General features: G+C 36.0%; 1 long non-coding RNA gene across 1 annotated transcript in view; it reads left to right on the forward strand.

Moving 5' to 3' along the window:
• LOC145511509 (uncharacterized) overlaps nt 1-27418 on the forward strand; it is a 161549-nt gene that overhangs the window by 122879 nt on the left and 11252 nt on the right. The window contains exons 3-4 of the long non-coding RNA XR_014057908.1: nt 20573-21371; nt 21624-21727. This is a non-coding gene — a long non-coding RNA (uncharacterized LOC145511509). The remainder of the gene's footprint in view (nt 1-20572; nt 21372-21623; nt 21728-27418) is intronic.

Here is a 27418-nt window from a genome sequence, read left to right on the forward strand (position 1 = left end):
TAAATAAATTAATTACATAAAAAATAGTTTCTAGTGAACAACCTTGGCACAATATTTCACATCCTGTTCTTTTGTTGAATCCTGATTCTGCTTACAGCATTATTCATGTACACTTGAATATGCAGTTAAGAGTGCTCAGTGGGTCCATCTGCCAATCATCACTTTATATCTTGCACTCACATTCACCAATCAAGTGCAGGTTTGCAGTAACTAGGATAATGTTTAAACCCTCTTTGCAAGTTCATTTGGCTTTGACTATATGTACTCACCACGGTACTTTATACAGGTACTTAAAGTTAATCATTCACTACACATATACACACTGGGAAACAACAAAACAGAGCCAGATGAAATCTATATGCACAATTTTAAGCAATGAGTTTCAAATAACGGCCAATCAAGGACAAAGATTTTCTTTTCCAGAGGTACTGGAGGAGTCTTTGAGTTCTCACCCTTAGGAGAGGCATCTGGTTGACAGTAGAGAACCTGGCTGCCAGGCAATGGCCATGCTATATTCTCTATCAGCAGAAAACAATCTGGACAAAATCCATTCCTGCTAGGTAAGGATTTTTAGAGTGGCCAGCCCTTAATGTTCCTGGCTCCAGAACAGTGCCCAAAATGTGCCCGAAAGTACCCAAAAGTGTCTCATGGTAAGATGCTAGCATGCCAACCCACTGATTTCAGTCCAAGCAAAGAACTGCAGTTGAGGCCACCCTGACATCTGACCTACAGAACTGTAAGATAATAAATGGCTGTTGTTTAAGATGCTAAAGTTGTGGTAATATGTAAGGCAGTAATAGAATACTAATATGCTCAACTCATAGTCTAATGTTGTTACACCCAAGTGCTATATTAGTTTCCCAAGACCACAGTATAACAGAGTACCGTAAACCTAGTGAGTTAAAGTAATAGGAATTTAATTTCTCATGGGTTTTAGAGGCTCATAGTCTGAAATCAGTATCTCTGGGCCAAAATCAAAATATCAGGAGGACTCTGCTCCCTCTGGGGCCCTAAGGGAATCCGTCGCTTACCTCCTGTCTTCTGGTAGCTCATGGAATTTCTTAGCTTGTGACTGCAGCACTCCAATCCCTAGCTCAGTCTTTACGCCACCCTTGTCCTCCTCACTTCCTCCCACCCCTTGTGTGTGTACAATCTCCTTCTGCCTCCGTTTTATAAGGATACATGTCATTGTACTTGGGGCCCATCTGGATAACCCAGAATAATTTACCCATCTCAAGATTCTTAACTTAATCACATCATGTCTACAAAGATCTCATCTCCTCCTTTTGCCAAATAAACTTACATTACTAGATTTTGAAGATTAGGCCATGGTATCTTTTAGGGGGAGGAGCCATTTTTCAGTCTTATCACGCATTGTGAGTAATCATTCATTATATCTCTGGATTGCAGTCTCCCCATTGGAAAAATGGGGCTGAACACGACTCTTTCAAGGTTTTAGTGTAGCAAGAACTAAAATAATGTTTATACAATGTCTACCATAATGCCTAGAACAAAGTTGACATCCAGTGAAGGATAATTATTATTTTTTTCCAGAGAAACTGCAATCAGTTGGGGACACAGGTATTTAAAAATCCAACGTGAAAAAAATTAGGGTCTTCTAACATAAAGATAGGAGCTTATCTTTCCTTAATCATTTAGACGCTAGAAATTGTCCATTTATCAGCTACGTCTGTTTTAGAGAATTGTCAAATGACTGCTGTCTTGCTACCATTATAATTCAATTGGATTCCACTTTAACTCTGCAAATGTTCACTCATTCTGCTATGTGCAAGGGACTCTGCTGTTCACCAGGACATGCATAGCTAAGCAGGACACAATCTGTGATTTAGTCAGCCTTACAATCCAGCAGGGGAACAAGCGTTTTCCATAAATACTTGCCTCAGAGAGCACATACTATATCCTAAGTAAGTTGAATATTAATTTTGGTAGTCCCCATTTTATGAGGTTTGCATCCAAACTTGAAAGCAAATACCCTCAACCACAAAAAACAAGCACAAGTGTTAGAATCTTTTGATTTATGGTCAATAAAACGACAATGCAAGTAATCATGATTTTTTTTTTGCATGCAAATTTTCTATAACTTTATAAATACACATTGTTCTAAGGAAGATCCACATAAGAAAGATTTGAAAATAACTCCAGTCACTGGTTTCATTTACAAGCTGCCTAAGCTAAGCCTGCATGCCCCTGCATTTCACTGTGAGGCTGCCTAGGGCTGACTGGAAATCATAAAGAAACAACTGGCTCCTGGACCCTCACGGAGTCCCAGGAAATCATTTGTGAAAATTCAGGCATCCTCAATAACATGAATACTTCTGAAATAATTCTTTTTTGCTTTAAATGTTTTTGTCATAAAACTGTACTTGTGGCATTGCTGTCTATGTTGGCAGTAGTGTTCTAAGTCAACGGAATTTCTTATAAAACAAAACAAAAAGACAGTGACTCACTAATCTGTTTAAAGCAGACAAAACATTAGATAAAATAGCAGAAATTGTTCCAAGGTTTTGTTTCTCCCTCCTTTTTTTTTAATCTCTGTTTGTTTCTTTTCTTTCTTCTACCTCTTCTTCTTTCATTTTTTGTCCATTTAGATTTACTTCTGCAATTAAATTTGCCTCAATAGTTTGATGATACATTAAGGTTGACTCTCTGTTAACCCTCCATTCTACTGCGATTTTCCCTTTCTCATCATCTGGTACTTATAGACATAAATAGAATATAGCATACAGGGACTGGGAGGAAAATGCAAAAAAACTAAAATTTATACAGAGATTTTGTTGTTGTAGAAATCTCTATCTTTTACAAGGGGGGCCAACTGCCAGCAAAAGCAACTGGCAAAATAGCATACAAGCTGGTAAGGTGTTGGATATTACTATTTGAACTATGATACTTTGAATCTGGTAAGATGGAAATACTTTAACTTATCTTCATGAAGCAGACCCGAGTAACAGTATATTTCAGTGCTCAAAAAGATTCTCTGTTTGTGGGGTGATGCAACTTTCAAGTACAATATTTTTGAAACCATATTGTTAAGCAAAGTATTAGATTGATCCTGTAGACTTTCAAAGCCACATATATTATTCTGCCTGGTTTGTGACTTCCACAATATTAGCAGTTCAGAGGATATAGAAAGAGATGTTTAAGAAAGAACAGCTTCTTTCTAACTTCAATGTGGATAGGGCAAATTATGCTTTCCCTTTTGAAAAATGAAAGAAAAAATTGGAAGCACTTTTTTTTTTATTGTTACTGTTCCCTGTCTAGGCATCAGTTCAGGATACCAGATGAGCACCTATGATCTGACAAGGAGGTCGCAATTTGGCGGCCTTAAGTACGTCTGTGTGTACTATCATTTAAAAAGTGCCCCACACATTTTACTCACTGCTACAACCAGTTTATGGGTTAATGATGATAAAAGAAGGACTTGTTCTGGGCTAGAACAAACACAGAACCATACAAGAGCTGCTTCTCATTAAAGAGCCCCCTCACAGATTTCAGGCTCCCCTCCTTGCCCTGTCTTTTATACAAGCCCCACCTGTAAGGATGTCAGGTGAGAGCAGGGTTGAAAGAGTGTGATGAGAGATGTCAAAGTTCATTTTGCCCAACATTTTTCTTTTGTTATCTGGTGTTTTTATTTTCCCAAAGGGATAAAAAGCCTTGCAATTCATTCACTTTATTTTTCATTTATTCAAATAAAGAAAATTGCCTGACATAATGAATAATGCAGACTTGTTAGTCAATATCATAATAGAATATAATCGCCTGGTGGCTCAGATGGTAAAGAATCTGCCTGCAATGCAGGAGACTCAGGTTCGATCCCTGGGTCAGGAAGACCCCCTGGAGAAGGGAATGGCAACCCACTCCAGTATTCTTGCCTGGAGAATGCCATGGACAGAGGAGCCTGGTGAGCTACAGTCCATGGGGTCGCAAAGAGTCAGCACAACTGATAGACTGACACACTTTTTCATCATAACAGAATATAATTCTACTTAAATATACCATAATTTTCCACCTTCTCAGAAGGGACCAACAATATACGTACATACTATACACCTGAAAAATGTGAAGAATCAGCTCTCATTGATTCCAACCAGGCGTTAAAATCTGTTTTTATAGTCTAGAGCTAGGCCTGCAACTAGCAGGGGAAAGCTGCTAGAACTTTCAGGATGGGAAAAAATCACCCACATACATTTCAGAAAGTGTTCTTGCTTCCATTCTAATTTAAGGAGTAATCAGGGCCCTGGATTTTGACGAATACACCTCTGCAACATGTTAGAAGAGAAAAAAGCATGAAACTGATGTACATGTCACTGTGCAGTTCTGCCAAAAGGAAAACAGGTTCGGTACCACAGGTACACGGCACATGGCTGCTCTCTGTCCTCTCTCCAACAATGGTACCTAAAACCATGCTCAGTAGCCATCAGACTTCTCAGGTCAGTTAACAAAGAAAGAGAGAAAAGATTCCCACCCAAGCTTTGGATGTAGGTACTTGCTGCAGTAGTGAATTTTCAAAGGTGACAGGTTACGTAATGAGTTTGCACGCAGGATTGTACCTGGCCCTCGAAGGTTGCCATCCCGTGAACTGAGAATCTCAGCTCACTTGCCCTGGTGAACAACAGACCCATGCTGCCTTTGCACACTTGGTAAGCTGTTCTTGCTATTACGGACACTGATTCAGCTGTTCCAGCTGTATACGCTATTGTTTATTCTCTCTTATTTGCTCACCATGTGTAATGATTTCCTCAGATAGCAAGAGTACTTGGGTTGTGCTTTTATTTAGAAACTCTTTTTCTTTCGTATGAGTGATTGTTGAGCATTCAATTATAGCTGAATTTGAAACAGTTAGGATCTAATTCTAATTGATTTCAGTGTAAATCAATAGATTTTCTAATCAAGCCAACGGAGATGTCTGAAGTTCAATGCTGAATGACTAGTTAAGACTCTAACATTTTTACTTATGCCTAAATCAATAAGTAGCATTTTATTTCATTTTTGACTGGATCTTTTGTGTCTGGAATCGAGGCATTTACAGCAATTTGTTGACATTAGAATGTGTATTATTTTGTACCTGTACATCCCAGGCCAGATAGAAACACTTGAAATGTAAAAATGATTAACAGAACTACTCAGGAATATTTTTTAAATCTAAGGAACACTTTGGTAGGGGAGGTCAACAAAACCAGCAGCTGTTTGACATTAGGTGTTCAGACTGCCAGTTTATGGTGGGTGAAGAAAGTTGTGTTTTGTTTTTTTTTTTAATACATAATGTCATGATTACAGAGCATCACTGCAAAGAGGGTTAGGCTTCAGAAGATAACCAGACAAACCAGTTCTTAAGAGGGTGGCTGATTGGCTGCTTTGCTAAAGATAAATCTTTCCTCTTCCAAATATTCTGAAAAAAAAAAAGTAGACTAATAGCGAGAAGTGTAGTGATTTGCACATTATCCAAGCCATTGAGTTATTCCTGCCTGTCCTCATTCTGGTTCTTGATTTGCAGGCCAGCTATGCTCTGCAGCTGGAGCAAATTATATCAGCAGAAGTGCTGATGTGACCACAAGTTGACAAAAGGACATGATTTCTAGTAGCAAAAAAGCAACTAGATTTTATGAAATTGTATCTAATAATGTTGTTTAACTCATGGATCCTGCATCTGACGCCTGCTTTTTATCCAGTCCTTTCAGCGGCCCTTTGTTAACAGTCACTCAGAAGAGGAAATAAAATGTAGCCATTGAAATAAAAATTGCTCTACTCTTTTTAATAGCTCAGCTGCAGGCTCTATTGTTTTATTTAATGGATTGTATAACTGAAGTCTCTCCTCCTGATGATTCCCATTTGGCTTCTGAGTCCCCAGACTCTGTCAGAATCTTGGGGGTTCCAGAAAGGAGAGGACTCGGGTGCTTTGATTGTTCCGAATACAAGTGGATAGTAAAAGTGATAAGATTCTTTAAGATATAATTCCTGCTCTGGACTCTACAGTACTATGTGCAGGAAGCAGACCTTTCTCATCAAGAGAAGGCAAGATTAGACAGACTGTCCCATGATTCAATGATTTTAGTTCAGGACACAGGAGGTTTGTTTGCTTGGCTTAAACATATAGGGACAAATACGGTTGCAGGCAGTAGAAAGCGGATAAAAAGGAAATAGAGGGACTAGAATAAACAATTGTCTTCTTTCTTGTCAAAATCCCTGTGTTGTCCTCTGACTGAGAGATGTGGGTTCTCTGCCCTAGGAAGCCCCCTGCCCAGCTCCTCTCTCGTTCTCCTCCTGGCTGACTGTCCATGGCCAATGTGTGTGCACCTGTAAACCGGTTGCCTTACTGTCATCCTAAAGAGTGTCATCTGAATGTTATATTTTGAATTATTTTGTTTTTGTTTTTCAAAGCCATTAAAATGTGTCTGAATTTTTGCTGGAAGAATTACACGTGATTTTTAAAATATTTATTTTACTTCTACTTTTCTAATATAAAATTGCACTCTGTGTATATTCTAAAGATCAAAGTTAAAAAAGTGCTTCCTACCTAAGAAAAGTGGTATAAAATGCCAAAAAAAAAAAAAGATTGACCCCCCCTCCCTGCTTTATATTTATAAATATTTTAAACATGAATGAATCACAGACTATTTACCTGACTAAAATAAACTGTTATGCTATGGTTCTTGGAAAATCCTGCAAAAAGCTTTTATAATTTATTTTTGCCCTGCTTTGCTATGTTCTGTCAAAGCAGGTTCATTGTTTTAGGGAGAGGGGGAGAAAGATTTGTTAAATCATGAAGTGCTAAGAAGCCTTTCAGCTGAGGAAGATACACAATGTACAAAGCAGTTAAAACAAATCATACGGTATAACCTGTTAAGGATGTAATTGAGATACATGTAATCATTAACCTTGGAACAGACTGGGAATCCGTTAATGAATCAAATCAATACCCTCTCCACTGATCCATAATAATTTGAAAGAAATGAAAAATTTAACAGTTACTGTATGTGAGGTTATCGTGGGCTGCAATTAGCTAGCCTCCAGGAGATTATGTTACCTAGTTACCAGAAGGTAAGTATAATTTCCGTAGATCTTCTGGAGAAACTGTCATAAAGACAGGTGCCAGACATGGAAATGGGTCAGGAAAAGATATCTGGTATGGCCAAAACCTCGGTCATCTTTCTGTCATTTCATTTTGTATATCTTCTTATGATATTTCATACTCCTAGTTAATATGGATGTATTGCCTTGAAAAGACATTACAATTGAATTTTACCGGTTTAAAAAAGTGATTATCCCTTTTTTATTAGTACACCTCTAGATCTCATAAGAGATGGCAAAGAGGTCAAGGCAAAAATTTCTGCATTTGGGAACGAATTTCTTTAACATGAGCTTTCTGCTGCATGCAAGATATTTGTGTATGAAAATATGTGTTTGTACAATTCCCTCATCTTAACATTCCCAGCATGGTCATTTTTGCCAGTGGAATTTTATAGAAGGATAGTAAAAGGGAATGAATGTCTTGCCTCAGTGAATATCTATTGAACCCCCCAATTTTTTACATCCCCATTTGGCAAGTAGGATACAGCACCCTTCAAAAGTGTGGAAAGAGCAAAGTGATCCCAGGGGGCCCGTGGCGTGTGTGTGTGTGTGTGTGTATATATATATATATATTGCTTTTATGTAAATCTTAGTTAGAAAAAACAATCTTGGAATGTGAAGTTCCATAGGAAGATCTCAATTTGGGGGAGATATAAAAAGAGATATTGCCATTCTCTAGGGAATCAGTAAATAAAACGGAGAACAGAATTTAAAAAATGCATGTAAAATATATGCGTATGGAAATGTTAAGAGCCTTATTTTATAATGCCAAGGAGGGCACAAGATAAAAACTGTTGTCATTTGTTTCCAGGGAAAGCAGTCGGTGAGACCCAGGCACAGTAGGATAGTTAGTTAGCTACCACATGTAAAGCTGAGAGCAGATGGCGCCGTTGATGTAGAGCGCAGGAATGTGCGTGTTTATGCGGGTGCGTTTCTGTGCGTGTGCGTGTGGAAACCAGCAAGGAGTTTGACACTGATGTACTCCATCAAGTCCAGTTATAAAGAACAAGTAGATAGAACAACATTCTGTGCATCTGGCAGCCTAACTAGCTCTGTCAATCTGTGGATACTGCTGACATTGTACTATAAGCTTCGATTCCATCTGTGTTGTTTATTTTGAGCTGGATTTACTGCACACTATGTGAATTGATGATGGCTAGAAGGTCCAAAAGATTCTGAGTCTGTTTAAAGTTCCAAGGTGTCAAATTACACAGGATTGTGTCACGAACATTATGAAAGGGTAAGTGGAGAGGCAAACTGATTTCGGTATTTGTTAGACGTCCAAGAAAAATTGCTGAAAATATAGATGAAGAAGGTTTATGAAAACATCTAAAGAGTACATATGAACTCCTGCAATCAAATGTTTCTTTTTCAAGTTGTATTGTGTCATTTTAAAAAATTCAAAATATGTACAAACAAATAGACAAGTCAAATGAGCTCTCCACTCTGAGGTTGTGACATGCATATTATTCAAAACTTCCTGATCAGTACCATACTCAATTGCCAGAATAAAGGAATGGACTTGATAGATGAGGGTTACACCTGTCTTCTTTCTGAATAGCTAGAACTGAGCAACAAGTATGTTTCTATATATTCACTATTAAGTTATTCTGTGAAATTCTTTTTTTTTGCTTCAGCTTCTTTCTGTATAATGAGATATATATAAATCTTTCTACCATACAATTATGAAATAGGCTTTGCTATTTTCACCAAGAAATCACTAAATAGTTAAGAATACACTTTTTAATGAAAATTGTGCATGTTTATATGAGAAAAACACTATTTGAATTAGGTCATCTATATCAAGGCTTTTGTCTGCTTTAATTTTCAACATAATGTGCAGCTAAATGCTATCCCTATATAATCCAGAACATTTCTATGAACACAAACAAAAGAGATTTAATGATTCAGGTGTTATATAAGCATCTATATATCTGATGTCATTCATTTCATGTCGTGAAATGTCTGCTTGTATGGTGAGTAGCCCAGATTAGAATTTTCTTGCACTACAAATAATAGAGACTAGACTGTATACAGTTTGGCTTATAATCATTCAGGGGAAAAAGCATTCTGCTTATGTTTTATACAAATTTCAATTCATGATTTTTACCCCCCATTCAGGTAGTGGTTGATTATGCTGAACTGTGTCATTGATTACAGATACATTTATATGTAGCTCTGTCCTCTTTAAAGAATGTTTTAAATTATCCTGCCTTATTTGCCTGAGAGCTAGGCCATCAGAATCTATGAAAGTAGTTCATCTGCTTGGTAATGCTTATTGTTCATTGTCCTGAGTACTTACTCATATTCATAATATATGCTAGGTAATGTGAAATACACAAGCCAATACACTATATGATCCCTATCCTCAAGAAACTAATGAAATCTAGTTGATGAGTTAAGATAGTCTTATAAAATCTGAATAGCAGGACGTATATTAAATGTCAATTTAAAAAATACACGAAGGATACAAAGTAGACTCAAATTAAGTTGGAAGTATTCACTAAAGCTTTCTCTCTGCCAGATACTAGACTGGAGGCTTCCTCTCCATAAGTTATCTCACCTGACACCTCAACAACTTTGTGAGGTGTCCTCGTTCTTCCTCTGGATAACAGAGGCTGGGGAAATGAATGTAACATGTGTAGATCACATAGCTACTAAGTGACTGAACAAGGCTTCATTGAAGTTCACCTCCTCAAACATACACTGAACATCTGGTCTATACCAGGCATAGTTCTTGGCACTGGAATAAATAAAAGGCAAAAGCTGTTTCAAGAAATGTACAGGCTTGTAAGGAATAAAATGTGAAATGTTTCATGTGGGCGCCAGGCAGGAGTGCTGAAATAGATGTATGTATAGGGAGTGATAAGAGCTCAGGCGAGGGTATCTAGCTCAGAGAGCCGATAGAACTCGACAGAGAAGGAAAGGCTTCCCAGACAGGCACAGGCATGAGCAAAAAATACCGATAGGAACAAAAGGAAATGGCATGTGGGTAGCACACCCTGGTAATTCGTGTGGGCCACTGAGGGAAACACACTGAATATTGTGCATTCTTAACAGGATATAAGAAGAAGTAATCCCAGGGAGCTGAGGTAATGAGGAAGGGCTTGAGTGACATTGGTCTTCAGTTGACTCATAAAATTAAGGTAGATTTTTGAACAAAAAGATAAAGAAATAATTGTATACTGTAGGTAAAGTTAAAAGGGACCAACAGATATTTGGAGATAAAAGTGTATTAAACCAACATGGGAGACTGAGGGACATACAGGCCAATATGACGGGTCTGCTCATGTTCCATCTTGGCTATCAGTTGCCTCGTACAAACTTGGAAGTTATTATTATCTAGTCCATCTCTAAAATCTTAAATTCCTTTCTCTGACAACTTCTTAGCCTTGGAGTTCTCATTCAGGCCTCCTCATTCTCCATGTTGAGCAAGGCCTTTAATCCCTTAACCCTCAAAACTGTATGTCTCTATCATTCCCAATCTAACGCCTGACTAACTTAGTCTCCCTGGCCTACCACTCTGACCTCTCTTTTTACCTCAAGTGTCAGTTACTCAGTTGTGTCTGACTCTTTATGAGACCCCATGGACTGTAGCCCACCAGGCTCCTCTGTGGAATTCTCCAGGCAAGAACACTGGAGTGGGTTGCCACGCCCTTCTCCAGGGGATCTTCCTGACCCCGGGATCAAACCTGGGTCTCCCTCCCACATTATAGGCAGACTCCTTACCCTCTGAGCCACCAGGGAAGCCACTTTTACCTCAAATTCCTTGCCAAATTTTCCTCCTATATTATACCTTACTGGAAAAAACAAAAACCAACTCCCCACTCAAGATTGGATAAATTCTCCCTTAGTTTCCCACGTCTCTTTGCCATTATTCAAGTAAACGGTTATTGCCTCTATTCTCCTTTATGCTAGCTATCTTTTTACCCCCAGTTTATTATCTCTTCACAAAGGAAACAGACATGAAGTCGCAAAGAGTCGGACACAACTGAACGACTAAGCACAGTACAAGAAAACAGAATCCATCGTCATCCAAGTACCACAAGCAACGGGACATCAGCACCCACTGCTTCCATCTCGTCCATCACAAATGAGGATGTATTATGCCTTCTGTACGAGGAGAGTCCCTTCATCTGTGCTCTGGATTCTCCTTCTCCCGCTTCTATCTCAGGTTTTCAAGGACCACGCGTGCGTGTGTGCTAAGTCGCTTTAGTTGTGTCAGATTCTTTGTGACCCTGTGGACGTGTAGCCCACCAGACTCCTCTGTCCATGGGATTCTGCAGGCAGGAATACTGGAGTGGGTTGCCATCCCTCCTCCAGGGGACCTTCCTGGTCCAGGGATCAAGCCCACGTCTGCTACTTCTCCTGCATTGGCAGGTGGGTTCTTTACCACTAGTGCCTCCTGGGAAGCCCTTCGAGGACCATAATTCCCCCCAAATCTTGTTTCTTCCCTTTCCTCCCCTCTAGATTTCCATATTTTTACTGGCTCTTTCTTAAAATTATTAAGAACAATACAAGAAACAAGAAAATATTAAGATAATAACCATTTCTTTGAATAGTGATCTCAATATACCTAAGTCTCTCCATCTTTAAAAAGAACTCAACACCCTTGTCCTCAAGTCGCTCTTTAGGGGTTGTTCTATTTTCCCCCTTCACAGGAAAACTTCTTTAAAAAGTGTTTCCCCCTTGCCTCATTCTCTGTGCATTCCCCAACCCATTACAATCTGGAAACCACCCCCAAGAACTTCCTGAAACTACTGTTAAATGCTTTGTTTCTAAATCCCTAATGAGTTTCTAATCCCTTATTTTACTTGTAGGGCTTAGTAAAGTACTGGTGACTAATTTCTCCTCTTTAAACACAATCTCCTTGCTTTAATGATAGCACGCTCTGTCATTTCCTTTGTCTTTCTTTCTATTTCACAGCCATTTCCCTCAACATCAGTGTCTTCAGGGTTGTCCCTTGCCACGTCCTGTATACAGTCTTTTGAGGAGCATCATTTATAGCTTTAATTACCATCTATGTGCTTATAGCTTACATTACCATCTCTGTGTGAAAGAATCCACTTCAAGGAATAAATCCTCAAGAATTTTCTTTTTTTATAATCTCAGTCTATTTTTTTATTTAAAGTATTTTAAATTTATTTTTGTAATTGAAGGATAATTGCTTTACAGAATTGTGTTGGTCTATGCCAAATTAACTTCTCGACTCCCCTGCTTGGATGTCCCATGGCCATCTGAAAGGCGGCATATCCAAAACTGAATGGACCATCTCCTTCCTTCATTCTTTTAGCCAGACTTCCTAAATATTTCTCAGATACATGAACTTTTGTTTTTCCTTTTCTAAAAGCATTATGCTCAGCCTGATTAAGGTAAACTAAAGGACTCCATAATTTCAGAACATCTATAATTGAGTAAGGAAATTATACTTCACATGGCAAGAAAACAATTAAATGGAACTGACAATATACCTCTCTTAATTCAAACAGTTGAATGAACTACAGCTAAAATATGAAATTTCAAAAGCCTAACCCATTAGAAATATTTTAAACAAGTTAAGAACAAAAGGCGTATCTTCTTTATACTTATATTCCTAGCTCAAGCATTGTGAATTACAACACAGTTACTGGCCAATTAATATTTCTTTAATGAATTATTAGGTTTGCTCTTAAATACTACAGAAAAGCAAGAAGCATTACAAAGTTCTCTCCAGTTCATTCACATGTGTTTGTGACTCTTTTGCAACTTTTTCTATATACCGAATGGCTGATGAAATAAGGATGTCAAAACTGTTTCTACTAGTTGCCTGATGAAATTACGAATTTCCTTAGAACACAATAATAAAAAGAATATCAGGCCTTAAAATGACTAGCCATGTTAACTTTGTATAAAAATGAAGTTCTGTTCTACAGCCTTACTTTGTGAAATCAGCCTCTATTCAAAATAGTTTTGACTGGCTCAACCTAGCTTGTTGCTGTAAATGTAAAATGAGTGTTTTACACATCTTGATAATGACAATAGTTGACACTTCTTTAACCACAACAAACTTTATCTTCTTTATCCTCAATAAAGTAATTTCCTCCCTGAGCAGTGAGTATAGACTAATGTGCTATAGAACCTGGTAAGTCCAGTTCATCTTTCAGTAATATTCTGGACTTAAACAGAAATGAAATTTTACTGTTGCCCTCTCCTCCTTTTATTATGAAATATTCAAATATAAGAAAAAGTATAAAAGCATAAGTGCACAAATTAATGAATTATAATAAAGCAAACATTTATGTAACCACCAGCACATTACAAAATAGAACTATGCAGACAACCTATCCAATTGTAACACAGCCCCTGCCACTCAAAGAAATCACTGTCCAGACATTTATAGTAATAACTTTCTTGCTTTTCTTTATAGTTTTACCACCTGAAAATATATCACTAAGTAATTCAGTTTTGCCTGTGTGAACTTTATATAAATGGAATCATATAGTATATATTTCTTTGGTGTGACTTCTTTCACTTAATATTAGGCTTTTAATTAAGATTTCTCAATGATTCTAGATATCTGTAATTCATTTTAATTGCTGTCAATCATCTACTGTATGAATTCACCTTAATTTACTTTTCCGTTGTATTGGTGATGAACATTTTGATTAGTTATAGTTTTTGGTTATCATGAATAAGGATGCTATGGCATTTGTGCATATGTATCCTAGTATATCTCAGCATATCCTTTGGTAGGATATACAATTAGAAGTGAATGGTGGGCCTGAAAAAATATATATTCTCAAATTTACTACAATGAAAATGAATTTTTCATTAGTTATATTAATTTAACTGGTTTTCAAATATAATTTCTTAAATTCTGAAGGTAAATTCCATCTCTTATTACATATGTCACTTGGAAACAAGTAAATAGTCTGACAAAAACTAATTCAAAATAAAATGTAAAATAAAGTAATAATGCCTAAAAGAGATTAACAAATATTGGTACTTTTTTCCTGATGAAAATACATATTTTTTCTGAAAGAAATGATAAGAATGCATTGCACATTTATCTAAATTCTTAAGAGTGCAGACAGAAATACATAGATCTGATGGGGATTCAAAAGTGGAATACAGTGCTTAGATTTTCATTTTATGAAACTCACATTTCTCTCACAGTATTACATAGTTTGAAAATCTTGCTTAACATGCAATTAAACAACCATTCTATGGGTTCATTAAAGAACGTGCTCTTAAAATATAACTTCCACTTTTATATTTATACAATTTCGACCATGAGAAGGAGCTTTACACTGAAAACAGTAAATCAAATCAGTACTCTCTTTGACCTGGGAACTACTGACCGGTTCTTCTGAAATGAAAAAAAAAAAAAAATTCCCCATGTTTTGATTTACCGTGAAACAAAATCTCTTAAGTTACACCAGAATTTTTGGAACCAGTATATGAGAGATTTTTTAGAAAGTATGTATCATGATACTAAAGATGTCACTGAGAACAAAGTAGATTTCATCTCTACTGTCACACACCTTAGCATCTAAAGGGAAATGCATAAGAGTAAAGAAGCTGAGAAATTATGGCAGCATAAAAAGGCACATTAAAGAGGGCACTTGAGCAAGTAAGACCTCAAGGATAAAAAAATCATGACAAGAGAGAAGGAAGAGATGAATTCTTGGACAAGGAACAAAAGCTCAGAAATGAGAAAGGAACTACAGTAGGATCAGAAAATAACATAGGTTCTTTGAAGTCAAGCAGACATAGGATGAAATCTCAAGTTTTCCAATTAATAGCTGTGTGACTTTGATTAAGTCACTTACCCTTTCTACTTCTCACTATAAAAAGGGGATAATAAGTATGAATAAGATTTTTTGCAAGGACCAGCTAAGATAATGTTTCTAGTAAAGTATACATTAAGAATTCCTCCATAAAGGTAGGTAGCAACTTTTATAGCAGAATCAAGCATTTTGGAGTTGGAGAAGGGTTCATATGAGGCAAAAATATGGACAAAGAAGTAGTCATCAGAAGTAATTATCATTCATCAGGCCAGTCATGGGCCATATTAAAGACGCTTAGGCTGTGGTAGAAATGGTTGGAAGGGCAAAAGATGCAGGAAAACCAGTGAGGACCTAACTGAAGTTAGTGGGAGTGGAAATGATGGGAACTGGGTGTTTTTAAAAGATATTTAATTACAAGATGTCCATTTCTGACAGTATGGAAGACAAGAGAACTAAAATGCTTCTTCTATAGCTAAATAATAATTGTGTCTGTTTCTATCTATCTGTATTTTTTCTTTAATAAATTAGCTAGTTTTCAAGTAATAAAATGAAATGCAAATGCCATGGGGCCAGAAATGAAGCATGAACATGAATCCAAAGAAGTTGATAAGCACTGAGGGTAACTGCTGCCCTGGGTATATGTACTGATCTTGAGTAGCCTAGATCTAGGTTTTTATGACTGGAACTTATGGGAATAAGAGACAAAGCCTTGCTCTGTACTCACTTCTCAATGACCTCTGCGTGGAGCCTGGACTCATAAAGAGCTAGTTTAAGACAAAGATGCTCTAGAAAACAATGCCATGCAAAATTTATGTCAGACAAGTAGTTTTTAAGGCAAAAATTCTCTTATTAGAAATGAGGATGGTAATAATATAATGATAAATGTTTCACCAGAAACGTACAATAACTTTAAACTTATAAAACACTTTTTAATATAGCTTCAGAATATATGAAGTGGAAGTCTGACATCAAAATGAGATATTTCCTCACAATCCCCTTAAAAATTATTAGATCAAGATAAAATAGTAAGAGTATAAAAGATTCTAACAATGTGATTCAACTAGATTTTGTTTTAAAAATAAAATATATGTGTAAAGCACATGTAAAGAAGTTGTTTCATAAAGAAAGTCTTGAAAAATTCCAAAGAATACGCACTGACCAAAATTGCTTAATAGTCAATTACCTAACATCTAAGTTGGTAAAATTTAAATATACTTAGAAATTAACAAAAACCAAAAAAAATGTTTTAAAAAATCTGAAATCATATATGACATAACTAATAATATAGGTCAAGGCAGGCTTTGTAATAGAAAATATTTAAACTTGACCAATAATAAGGAATATTTAAAATCTTATGGGATGCAAAAAAAATCTCAAAAGGAAATTATAGTATTAATATCCATTTTAGAATAAAGTTTGCAAAGTAATTACTTATCAAACTTAAGTTAGTAAAAAGCATAAAAAATGATAAAATTGGAATCTCCCAGCGAACCACTGGTTAAGGCGCAGGTACAATCAATGGTTGGGAACTAAACTCCTACAAGCCACGCAGCATGGCCATAAAAAAAAGTAAAGTACATAAAAGATGTAGAAGTAAGGATATAATAGCGTTAAGATCAGAAATTAATAAAGTAGAAAATGGAGATAGAGTGGTAAGAAAGCCAGGGGTTGAATTGTGGGAGAAACAATGACAAAACATTGGAAGGTTATTATCTGCGGTTATCACTGCTTCCATTCCCTGTATAATAGAGGTTCTGGTGCTCTCCATCAAACAAAAATGAGTAAATAAAAGTCGTTATGTATTGGAAAGGAAGAAATAGCAGATGACATTATCTGTAAGAAGCACTCAAAAGACTGATTATTAGAATTAATAAGAGTTTAGCAAGTTATTATAAAGTATACTATATTTAAGAATATGGAGAGTCAGTAAAGTTGTCAATTCTTTGCAAATATATTTAAACCTTCAACACAAATCTGATCAAAATCTCAATAGGATTTTTCATAGATTATGGCAATTAAAATTATATATATATATAGGAAAGGGAAAAATATGGTCATAACATTCTTTAAGCAAATCTAGGTGAACTTGCTCTACTAGCTATCCAGACTTATAATAAAGCTATAGCATTTAAGAGTGTGATTTTTGCCTCAAAGATAGAAAATATACAACAGATGAGAGCCAAGAAACAGACCCACCAATGTACAGAAACAGGATCTAAAACAGGGAATTGTACAATCAATGGTAACTGAATGAATTTTCACTGTATTAAAAAAAGAATTTATCTCTTACATCACACACATCACATCATACACAAAGACTAGTCCTATGTGGATTAAAACTCAAAAGCTGAACATTTAAAATTTTTGTGAGAAAGTATAGGATACCTTCATGACTTTTGGGGAGTGAATTGAGTCAGATACAAAATCACTTAATATAGAAATTAATAATTACTTAATTTACATTAAAATCAAGAACTTCTTTTAACCAAAGGGGGAAAAAATTCTGTTGCTTACAAATACAGTTTTTAAAAGCCACTAACTGAGAGAATAACATATGTACACCTATAACTGTAAAATAGTGTCACACATATACAGGATAAAGAACTTTGGTATAAAATTCACTAAGAAATGGCAAAGAACCTAATAGAAAAATGGACAAAAAAGCAAACATAAATTTCACAGAAGAGAAAACAAATAGCCCAAAATAAACTGAAATATATCCACCTACATTAAATTTTGGAAAAATGAAAATTAAACCACAGTGAAAGGCTGTTTTACACCTACCAAACTGACAAAAATAAATATCTTTAAAAATCAAGTCTTGGTCAGGATACAGAGCAACAGGAACCCTTAAAACACTTCATGAGGAATTTAAATTTTTACCTATACACTGCAAAATAATTTGGCATTAACTATTAATCTTGGAAATTTGCATGTATTACAATCCAGAAGTTCTACTTCTAGATATGGGCTTTTAATAACATTCCTGTTATATAATATAGTAATACATTACTATATATATATATCCTGTAATAAATATAGTAATCTATATAATAGATTACTATTACAGCACTATAATAGTAAAAGAAGAATTAAGACACAAATGACCATTGTTAGGTAAACGTATAAATAAATTATTATATATTTACAAAATGTATACAGATTCCAACTTAACTATCCCTACATGCAACACTATGGAGAAATCTCAAGGAAGAGTGAAAAAAGCAGGCTGTTGAAGAAAGCATGTGTTAGAATATTGTTTTTATAGTGTTCAAAACCAGAGAAATATAACTATAATTTTGTTAGAGGATGCATATAAAGAAGAACAAGGCAATGATTAATATAAAGTTTGGAATAGAAATTAGCTCTGGGGGAATGCAGAGGAAGTGGAATGTTGTTCAGGCAAGTACAAAGTTAAATCTATCAGAAAGTAATAGTAACATATTTCTTAATTTGAGTGATGGGCTCAGGTATGTTAATTCTGAATATTGCTAAGCAGAATACTAGAGTGAGTAGCCTTTCCCTTCTCCAGGGGATCTTCCCAACCCAGGGATCAAACCCAGGTCTCCTGCATTGCAGGCAGATTCTTTACCAGCTGAGCTGCAAGGGAAGCCCATGCAATAGTTAGTATATGGTGATTTGTAAATGGTGAGGAAGAGGAAAGAGCATAGGAGTCCCACATTGGTGACCCGAGTCACTGAGTGGGTGATGCTGCTTTTAATGAGAGGAAGAAGAGAACCAGGCAAGGATGGGTGGGAATGAGTGAGTAGGGAGAATGGAGATGAATCAATTTTCAACTGTTCAGATAAAGATAGCTGCAGTACATCTTAGTAAAATATTGGGATTGATTGTAATGTAATCAATGTACATTGATTGTAATGTAATCAATTACAATGTAATTGCAACTGTAATGCAGGACTGAATATGGAAAGAGAATTCTGGGCTTTAGTTAGATATTCCTAGGAATCTTTGGCATGCAAATTGTCTTTAAGACCTTGAAATGGATGAAATAACCAGGGGTGGGTGTGGAGCCTTGATAATAAAGGAGAAGGGGGGCTGATATACACCTTTACAGATGTTATAAGTTGGAAGTCCTGGGGAACTCTCATCTCAGGAGGTAAAGGATTAAAAATGTAAACTCTTGAACTGAAACATATCTGCAGGAAATGATGCAAGACTTTCTGAGTCCCAGAATGTGTAGCAAAATGATGCAGAGAGATGACCACAGTGCAGGAATGTACAGTTTTTGGTCTTAGGATGGCTGCACGAAAACTAAGTTCTCTCTCGCTGATGTGGCCTTCTGACAAGTAATAATCTCTCCATAAGTGTATTAAGACCAGAGCCTAGAGAATTTTAAAAAGCTCCATTCTCACTCTTCTGCTTGTCTTAAAGAAGCAGTGAACTGCCTAAGGAGAGGCCCAGGTGGCACAAAGTACAGGCAGCTTGTAGGACCTACAGGCCTCAGTCATACAGCCTCAAAGAAATGCATTCTGACCAAACCTGGACGAGTTTGGTAATGGATTCCTCCCCAGTCAACCTTATAGAGGAGAACCCAGCCCTGCGGACATCTTGATAGAAGTCATACAAAACCCAGAGCAGAGGAGCAAGTTAAGCTGAGCCCAAACTCCTGTCCCACAGAAACTGTGAGATGATGATAAAATATGTGTTTAAAGTGCTAAGTTTTTGGTAATTTGTTATGCATCAATAGAACACATATACGGCATGGTGTGTGTATGTGTGTGTGTGATATTCACTAAGATCTATGTTGAAGGTGGGGAAAACAGAAAATATGTCAGGTGTATTTTTATAGGGACATTTTTCCTGAAAGTTTAATGGTTAGGAGGAACCATCTCTTTCCCCACAAAAGCTGTATATATAAAAGTAAGAAGCCCTCATTTAGGTAAGGTGATGGAGGCAGAAAGCTCAGTTTCTAGAGGGGCAAAGGAAGAGTGCTGGGACTTTGCTAGCACATTGCACCATTTAATTCTCTAGATTTTTATTTTCATTTGATCATTCTGGGGTTTCTGCCCCTAACTTGTATTTCTCTTCTAAGATATGCATTCATAGTTTGTAACAGCCAGTGGCCAAAGGCAGTGCACTCCTAGTTGAAACCCCACTTACAGTGAGTAACATTTCTCCCAGTTTAAATGGGAGAAACTTTAAAATGCTGTAAAGTCCAAAGATGACTGTTTAGATGAACAGAATTAATCACTTTTTATGTACCCATGACATTGATTGGTCACTTTTACAACTGACTCAAATTAACAACCAAATAAGAAAACTTTGGACAGCTTGGAGAAGTACACCAACAAACAAAAGTATTTGATAGTATTTTAAACTATTTAATATTAAAAATAAGGAACTATTCACATCAGGCATGAAAAAAAAAAAAACATGTAACCTAGACCTCACGAAACCTTAGTAAAAAGAAATTCTCTGAATGAAATAGTGAACCTCTTTAAATGTCTTTCTTTTTAATGTGTCTTTCATTGATACTATAAAGAACTCACTGAAGGTCAGCAATTCTCTCTGAGGTCTCCATAGTAACTGTGACCTTAGCCATATCTTTGATTTAGAACATCAGAATGTTATAATTGATATTAAACACATGAACACCAGATCAGGGCACTGGTGCCATATTTGATGCAACATCAAAGTCATGCTCTTGTATGTTCATATTGTTTCTGGCTTTTTCTATTTTACTTCTTCCCTCATAGGAGACAAGACTTGGAAATCTTAAAAAAATGACAATGGAGAATTTATCTAGAGTCTGAAATACACCAAAACAGCTGGAGAAGGAGCTGATGTGATTCAAGAGGAAGACTCCAGAGCTGATCTTGACATGGCAGGAGCAGCTCTTTGTTGGAACCAAGATTTTTATAAAAATTAAGAGTGTGTGATGTGATCCTGAAAAGAAATTCTAATCATAAAGGTTAAATCAGATAATTACAAAGAAATGAGAATGCACTATTCATTGGAAAAGTAGAAAAAAAGAACAACCACAGAAATGAATGGACAAAGTTTATATTAGCAAATGAAGTTGAGAATTGCCCTAACAGCGTAACAGGTGGGAGAAACATCAGACTTTGAAAGGAACAGAATCCCTTTGAACTACTTATACTTGGTGACCTCAAAGGTTGGCAAATTCAGGAGATGGCCTCAGCTTAACACAGCTGCTCTGTGGCATTATTAATGGCACAAAAATGGATCTGGGAATTGGTAAAATAGTAACAGCTAAACCAACAGTTAAAAAATAGAATGATGTCTCCAAGCCATGAAGCCTATCCATCAATTATACAAGAAAGGTACCTTCTTGCTGGAAATGAAGAGAAGGCAAGAATCTTCAGCCTATATCAACCTCAACAACTCTGTACTTTATTTCACTTTGATTTAAACCCAGCCTAGTTTGTGTCTATAAATTTTGATTTGAATACACTTTGGGAGTTCAGTTCAGTTCTCCCAGAACTTTACCCAACAGCCACCCAAGGGGACCACCCTAAAAAGATAAGTAAAAAGGTAAGGTGGGCCTCTTAATGGCTCAAGCACTGAAAACCATCTTTCTCCCCAGTTGTTTGTTATTTATAATTATGAAAGTGAAAGTGTTAGTCGCTCAGTCATGTCAGACTCTTTGTGACTTCATGGACTGTAGACCGCCAGGCTCCTCTGTCCATGGGATTCTCCAGGCAAGAACACTGGAGTGGGTTGTCATTCCTTACTCCAGGGGATCTTCCCAACCCAGATATCTAACCCTGATCTCCTGCATTGTAGGTGGATCCTTCAACATCTGAGCTACCTAGATGCCGTTAAAATCATATCATATGAATACTGGGCCCTAAGGGGAAAAGTGCGAAGAATACACAGCTTTTCCAATGGTAATCGCTGAGTAGTTTCTCTATCCTTCAAAAAATAATGGGCTCAAGAAAATTATGCTAGAGACCAGTGCATCTCAAGCCTTAGTGTATTTAATAATCAGCTGGGGAGATTTTTAGAACAAAGACTTGACCCTTGTGCCAAGAGTCTCTTGACAGAGATCTTCAGTGATGATTTTTTTTCCTGATTTACCCACACCAGTCAAACCCTTAGTGAAAGACTTGGTGAGAGAAAATTAGGTCTGTGGGAAATTCTGTATCTCTCACTTTTTCCAAATACAACTCAGTAGATGCTAAAAGGCAGTATTGTTATGGATCACTGCATTGGCTTTATTAACATTTCTGTTTAAAACCTTTCATGGGATTGCTTAGCATCTTTCTGATAGAGGCTTAAGATGATAAAACTTTGATAAGATTGTTTATTTTTATGTTCCTTAGCAGCAGCAGCAGCAGCAGGAGGGTGAGCTGATTTTCTTCAAAAGTTCCCCATGTTTCTGAGGGGACAAAAAGGGGTACTGATACTTACTGGGAACCTACCATAGACCAGGCATAGTACTATTCCCTCTTTTAAGTGGTCTTATTTAATCCTTACAATAGCCCTCATGAAATAGCACTGTTCTCATTCTCATTTTATAAATCATGTGATTAAGTACAGAGAAATTGAGTCACTTAATAAAATTACGTGGCTCCAAAGCAAATAAACTGAGATTTGAATCTTATTTCTTACTATTTTGCTACACAACTTGTCCCATTTTCTGAATTGCTTTAAATTACAGATTACCCCAGGGCAATTATACTTATACTTCCAACATCTTTTCTATCTTAAAAGGTAGGAGATCTCCCAATTTATACCAAATAATCATTCTATCTGTTCCTAAACTCAGAGCCTGGAGAAATCAGTATTGCCTTTGCTTTTTTTTTTCTCATATTGTTCATTGCTAATCTAGACAAAGCACAAATGAAAATTTCTCTGTTCACCATAAGAGCAGGTCAACAGTTCATTATTCAATGCTTAATAAGGGTTATCACTACCCTCCTTAATTTATTTAAAAGATCCTTTAGGAATAAAGAATACAAAAGTACTTTCTAAGACACTATTTCTTATGTTAAAGCTACACTTATTCTATTTAACAAAAAATGCTTTTAAAAAAGCTCAATAAAAATCTGGCATCTTTCAACATAATATAATTATGAAGAAGACCTGTATGTTTCCCTTTCTCTTGAAAAGGTCAGGAATTTCATCCCCATTATAAACTAATAAAGCCTTCTAGGAAGACTGAGACTGACATTTTTTTATATTCTCAGCTGTCTCCAGTTTGTAAATCTATTCACGCATTCAACAAAACTTCACTTCAACAAAACTTCACTGCCTTCTTACTGTGTGTTCAGCTTAAGGAATACTTTGGTGAACAAACTGATTAAATGTTACCTCCGTTTTCATGAAATCCAAAGGCATGAGGGATCATCACTCATTTTTTCTAAGTTTCTATATTAATTGTAGTGATAAAAAGCTAAAGCTATCCTGTGAAATATTTTAATTTAAATAGAAATGTTAATATAGCCAATGCACTGATCCATAACAATATTACCTTTTAGCATCATAAATGTATATGTTAACTGTGTGATTCAGTCACAAACCTAAATTTTTCCTACCATTTTTCTTTTCTCTAGGGTAGTGTTTCAAGTTTCACATAATAGTAATAATATTAAATCTAATATCATTCACAGGGAGAACAACCTGTTAGACATTCTGTATAGTGCAGTTTCTACCCTTTACTTACTAATTAGAATAAATCTTTAGAAACTGAGATAAATATAATTATATTGCTTATTTTCAGGTATCTTTAAGTATCTAGATTGTTTTTTAATCAAATAATTCAAAGTTAACTATCTCCTGTCCAAACTCTTTTGATTTGTCTCTTTGTCTCAAATAGTCACCCCCTCTGCCCCCAAATACACCACTGTCTTTCACTCCTGAAAACAAAGAAAAAAAATGTCATTCTAGTGACCATTAATCAGAGTGTCAGCTCATTTGGATAAAGACCTTATAAGGAATGCATTTGACAAAACCGTCAGGAATATACAATGGGGAGAGAATAGTCTCTTCAATAAATGATGTTGGGAAAACTGGTCAGCAGATGCAAAAGAATGAAACTGGATCACTATCTTACACCACACACAAAAATCAATTCAAAATGGTTTAAAGACTTGTCCATAAGACCTGAAACCAGAAAACTCCTGGAAGAAAATGTAACTCCTTAACATCAGTCTTGGCAATGATTTTTTTTTTTTTATTTAACACCAAAGCAAAGGCAACAAATGCAAATATGAATAAATAGGACTACATCATACTATAAAGCTTCTGCAAAGCAAAGGAAACCATCAACAAAATGAAAAGGTAATCTACCAAATGGGATAAAAATCTTTGCAAATCAAATATTTGATAAGGCGTTACTATCTAAAATATATAAGAACTATTACAACTTAACAGAAAAGAAAATGCACAATCTGATTTTAAAATGGGCTATTATCAAAAAGACAAGACATGAGAAGTGTTGGTAAAAATGTGGAGAAAGAGCAACTCTTGCACGTTGTTGGTAGAAATCTAAATTGGTACAGCCTCTATGGAAAATAGCATGAAGTTTCCTCAAAAAATTGAAAATAGAGCTACCATATGATCCAGCAATTCCACTTCTGAATATTTATCTTATCCAAGGAAAATAAAATCATGAACTTGAAAAGATACCTTCACTCACATGTTCATCACAGTATTATTTGCAAGTAGTCAAGACATGTTAACAATCTAAGCGTCCTTCAGCAGTTTAAAGGATAAAGAATAATTTGGGTCTGTGTATAGTCCTACCTCAAAAATATTGCAGATTCTATTCCAGACCACCACAGTAAAGCAAAGATCACAAAAAGTCACACGGATTTTTTTTTTCCCAAGTGCATATAAAAGTTATGTTTATATGGATCAATGGAACAGAATAGAGAACCCAGAAATTAACTCACACACCTAAGGTCAATTAATCTTTGACAAAGGAGGCAAGAATATAAAATGGAAAAAAAGTCTTTTCAGCAAGTGGTATCAGGAAACTTGGATAGCCACATGTAAATCAATGAAGTTAGAACACACCCTCATAGCATACACAAAAATAAACTTAAAAACTTAAATATAAGACATGACACCATAAAATTCCTAGAAGAGACATAGACAAAACATTCTCTGATATAAATTGTACCAATATTTTCTTAGGTAAGTCTTACAAGGCAAAAGAAATAAAAGCAAAAATAAACAAATGGAGCCTAATCAAACTTAAAAGCTTTTACACACCAAAAGAAACCATAAACAAAATGAAAAGACAATCTACAGAATGAGAGAAAATATTTGCAAATGATGAGATCAACGAGGGTTTAATTTTCAAAATATACAAATAGGTCAGACAATAACAACAAAAAACTGAATCAAACAATGGGCAGAAAACCTAAGTAGACATTTTTCCAAAGAAGACATACAGGGGCCCAAGATGCACATGAAAAGATGTTCATATTGCTAATTGTTAGAGAAATGCCAATCAAAACAGTCAGAATGACTGTCAAGATTTGAGTCTACAAATAACAAATGCTATAGGGGGTATGAAGAAAAGGGAATCTTCATACACTGTTGGTGGAAATATCAGTTGGCACAGCCACTATGGAAAACAATATGGAGGTTCCTAACAAAACTAAAAATAGAGTTGCCATATGATCCAGTGATCTAACTCCTAGGCATATATCCAGACAAAAGTATAATTCAAAAAGATACATGCAATTTTATGTTTATAGTAGCACTATTCACAATAGCCAGGACATGCATGCATTCATCTCTGTGTGCTCAGTCGTGTCTCACTCTGCAATCCCACAGACCACAGCCCTCCAGGCTCCTCTGTCCACAGGATTTTTCCAGGCAAGAATACTGGAAGCAACCTAAATGTCTATCTACAGATGATTGGATAAAGAAGATGTGGTACGTATATACAATGGAATACTACTTAGCCATAAAAAGGAAAGAGATAATGCCATCTGGAGCAAATGGATGAACCTAGAGATTATCATAGTAAGTAAATCAGACAGGGAAAGACAAATATCAGATGATATTAAGTGGAATCTAAAATATAGCATCTATGAAACAGAAACAGGTTCACAGACATGGAGAATAGACATGTGGTTGCTAAGGGGGACTATAAAGAAAGCTGAGCAGCGAAGAATTGATGCTTTTGAACTGTGGTGTTGTAGAAGACTCTTTTGAGAGTTCCTTGGACTGCAAGGAGATCAAACTAGCCAATCCTAAAGGAAATCAGTCCTGAATATTCATTGGAAGGATTGATGCTGAAGCTGAAACTCCAATACTTTGGCCACCTGATGAGAAGAACTGATTCATTTGAAAAGACCCTGATGCTGGGAAAGGTTGAAGATTGGAGGAGAAGGGGATGACAGAGGATGAGATGGTTGGATGACATCACTGACTCAATGGACATGAGTTTGAGCAAGCTCTGGGAGTTGGTGATGGACAGGGATGCCTGGTGCGCTACAGTCCATGGGGTTGCAAAGAGTTGGACATGACTGAGCGACTGAACTGAACTGCCAAGGGGGAGGGAATGCAAGAGGAATGGAGTGGGAATTGGAGCTAGCAGATGCAAATGGTATATATAGAATGAATAAATAACAAAGTTCTACTGTATAGCACAGGAAACTATAACAATATCCTGTGATAAACCATAATGGAAAGTAATATAAAAAGAATATATATATATATATGTATGTATGTATGTATGTATGTGTGTATGTATGTATAACCAAATCACTTTTCTGTGCAGCAGAAATTAACACATTGTAAATTAACTACTTCAATAAAAAAGATTTTAAAAAATCATTGTGCCTATTCCTTAAACTTATACAGTGCTGTATGTCAATTATATTGCAATAACACTAGTTGAAAACAATAAAAAAGTTATGTTTCCACTATACTGTAGTCTAAGTGTGCAATAGCATTTTTCTTAAAAAGTACATCAACTAAAAAGTTTATTGCTAATAAATGCTAACCATCATCTGAACCTCCAGTGAGTTGTAATATATTTTCTGGTTTGAAATGTTTTGAGAAATACCAAATGTGACACAGAGACACAAAGTGAGGAAATGCTGTTGGAGTAATAGACTGGCTCAACAATCAAGTAGCTGACAGGTATGTCTTACAGTGGAATATTATTTGATCATAAAAAGAAGGGAATCCTGCCACCTGCAAAATGAATAGGCTTCAAGGGCATTATGCTAAGTGAAATAAATCACTCAAAGTTAGGCAAATACTGTATGGTATCACTTATGTGCAATCGGAAAAGAAAATCAGACTCAGATATAGAAATCAGGTTGGTGATTGCCAGAGGCAGGTGTGAAGGAGGTCAAAAGTTATAAACTTCTGGTTATAAATAAGTCCTGATGATGTAATATACAGCATTGTGATTATAGTTAACAATATTGTACTATATGTTTGAAAATTAGAAAAGAGTAAATCTTACATGTCCTCATCACAAAAAGAAAAAATTGTAACTGATGGATGTTAATAAACTTATTGTAGCAGTCATTTCTTAATATATGCATATATCAAGTCATTATGCCACACACCTAAAATGAATACAATGATGTATGTCAATTATAACT

This window comes from Giraffa tippelskirchi, chromosome 6 (assembly GCF_054371585.1).
Source record: "Giraffa tippelskirchi isolate mGirTip1 chromosome 6, T2T-mGirTip1v1.2.pri, whole genome shotgun sequence".
NCBI classification, from domain to species: Eukaryota; Metazoa; Chordata; class Mammalia; order Artiodactyla; family Giraffidae; genus Giraffa; species Giraffa tippelskirchi.